The sequence below is a fragment of the Sminthopsis crassicaudata genome, chromosome 1 (genome assembly GCF_048593235.1).
Source record: "Sminthopsis crassicaudata isolate SCR6 chromosome 1, ASM4859323v1, whole genome shotgun sequence".
NCBI lineage: Eukaryota > Metazoa > Chordata > Mammalia > Dasyuromorphia > Dasyuridae > Sminthopsis > Sminthopsis crassicaudata.
The window spans coordinates 306635362-306638264 of NC_133617.1; the positions used below are offsets into that span (position 1 = coordinate 306635362).

Consider the following 2903-nt stretch of genomic DNA (forward strand, 5'->3'; position numbering starts at 1 on the left):
TTTTTTTTTTGACTGACAAAACAAATTATAGTTTATTTTAGCATATTTTTTATAAAAAGTACATTATTTCATAAAGCAAATTATCAAGTTTTAAGCTTACAAGGTTTTATATATGACCAAAGAAAATGCACTTAAAATTGGTCCTTATAGCTCAATGAATTTATTCTGCATTTGTATATTTAATAAAAACTGTCAAAGTATTTGTAGTTTGTGTGGTTTATGTTAATGGCACCACATATTTAAAATGCAGTTACTTATTTGGCTTGTGGATTATAAATTTTTCAGATTATTTTTTATTCTCTCCCTGCTCCCATTTTGGTTGTGTCTTCCATGTTATCCAGCTACAGTTAACCAGCTATCATCATACACTAACTCCAAACACTTGCAATATGTGGAGTGCTAAGTTTCTGGTCTTGCGTTCTATTATACATAAAGTTACATTTGCTTGCTGTTTGGATTCTACATGTTAATATAAAAAATGACATTTAAGTGGAAACAGATATAAAAATAAGTATGTAGTTGAGCTTATAGTTAACCAATGGCATTATATTTATTATCCTGAATAGTAGAGTGGCAGCATAATTTATACTACATGAAAACAAAATCAAGATTCAAAGCTGTTTACTGTCAAGTTTAGGTTGTACTTTTGTTAAAAATGCAGAATGTAATTTCTTAGGAAATCTCTGCAATGAAATTTCCGTTGTACTTTTCACTGTTCAAAAATGCCCTTGCTTTTTGGTAATATATGGTTTGAGAGAATAATTTTAAGTTCTTAGGACTTTCACTTGGATATCAATAGGATATGTAATTTTTTAATATGTTCCTTAGTACAACTATGAATTAACTTTATAATTAAAATACATTAATGTAGTGAGTTTTGTTCATGGAACAGGTTTTGTGGTTTATGGTTCTTGAAAACATAATTATTTTGAGACACTTCCTAAAGAACTACAATTATCCAGTAGCAAGATGTGCTTTAGTTGTTAGACTATTTGATTGATTTCCTTTGGAGTTTCTAGATGTTAAAGTACAGTGTAAACAAATTATACTTTAGAGACACATCAATACCCTATAGAATATGATATTACTACCTATAGCCAATTAATATTATGTAATACAAACTAAAAATTATGTTGTCTTCCATGTCTAAAGTTCATTTGAGAGTTTGGGAAGCATAATTTAAAACGGGATACTTAAATTGCTTTAAGAAGGAATGTTGAATTCGGTTACATTTTCTTAATTTAGTTATCTAATGCATGAGATTCAATCTGGGTTGGTTAAAATGAGCAATAAGCAAACTTTAAAGAAAGGTAATATTCATATAATTTTAAAGTTCAAAAATAGAAAAGTGAACAGGATTCTGATGAGAGGGAAAAAAGGACATTATTACATAAAGCATACAAACTATTAAAAGCAAGTAAACCAGGATCAAGAAAGATCAAGAACCAAGATACCGAGGAGGAATTTCCAGTCTTCTACTCAGGACCAGGGTTTGTATTCTTATTAATTAGCACTACATAAGGGAGCATGACAAGTATCTAAATGATGCTGAATACAATCATACAGTAATATAAAACAAAGATTTTTATGCATCAAATATCCCTAAATAAGAACACAAAATGACAACTCAAAAAACTTTAGGAATATATCTGTACAGGTATGTTTTCATTTGAATTGGTTACACTAATAAAGTTCTGATGACTACATAAAATTTCAGAAAGGATCTTATTTTTGTGTGATAAATTGATATTGTTCTTTATCTAGATACAGATCTTGATACTGAGTCTCTTGTTGACAGATGTGCAGCCAGTTTGTCTCGGAAATCATGAAGATAGTTATATTGCTTTATGGTCTGTATGGCCCCAGATCCTCTTAAGTCTCGAAGGCTGTCAATTGCTTGTTGTGGTGATACTGTATCAGATAAGTACAGCAGGAGGCAAGCTGCTACAAGACAAGATCTCCCAAGTCCTCCATAACAATGTATTAAGGTTTTCCTATTATTTTCAAGACAAACTGCAAGCTCTTGCAGGATTCCACAGCATCGATCTATGTCAGGGGTGTCTCCATCTGGGATTGGATGGTGGTGAATGATGATTCCATGCTGCTGATAGAAGTCTAAAAGGTTTGGTACCCGATATTTTGACAGTTCTCCTCTGGTACAGAATACAAATATATCTTGTATGCCATAGTTCTTTAGTTCTTCCACATCCTTTTGGAGATTTCTCCTAACATCTTTAAACTTACAGCCTGGGAGAGAACATAAACCTAGAAACTGAGAACAATTCACAAGGGATAAGGGTAGCCATGATACCTGAAATGGAGTCTGTTCATTTTCAACTGGCTCTTCATCTGATGAGTCAAACTCACTCGTCTGCATTGTACTGGGCACCTTCATCACCTTCACAGCTAGGCTGCCCCCAATTTAGTTTTTAATGAGTTCTTTTGCTCTATAGAATTTTTGCCATTTCACTAATTTTTTTAACTGAGTTATTTTCTTTTTCCAATTCACAAATCCTACTTTCTTGGGAGTTCTACATCTTTTCCAATTCACAAATCCTACTTTCTTAAGATATTATTACCTTTTCCAATTCAAAAATTATGTTTTCTGGCTCTTCCTGGGAGCTCTTTACCTTTTCTAATTCCCTTTCAGGAAGTAGTTATTCTCTTGCATAGCTTCTCTTTCCTTTCCCCATTTTTCTTCTAGTTCTCTTTTAAGATTTTTTATGGCTTCTTCTATGAGAGCCTTGTGTCATGGGGACCAGGTTACATTCCCCTTTGTGGTATTGTCTAGAAACTATCTACTACTAGTCTCTTTGTGGTGGAAAACCTGCTCTCTTTCTGTATAGAAGCTGTTGATGGTCCTTTTGATGTCTTTACTCATTTTTAAAGCCTTTAGGGTATAC

General features: G+C 32.6%; 1 pseudogene; it reads right to left on the reverse strand.

Moving 5' to 3' along the window:
• Positions 1 to 1302: 1302 nt before the first annotated feature.
• LOC141549483 (cyclin-dependent kinase inhibitor 3 pseudogene) lies at positions 1303 to 2415 on the reverse strand (annotated as a pseudogene).
• Positions 2416 to 2903: the final 488 nt, after the last annotated feature.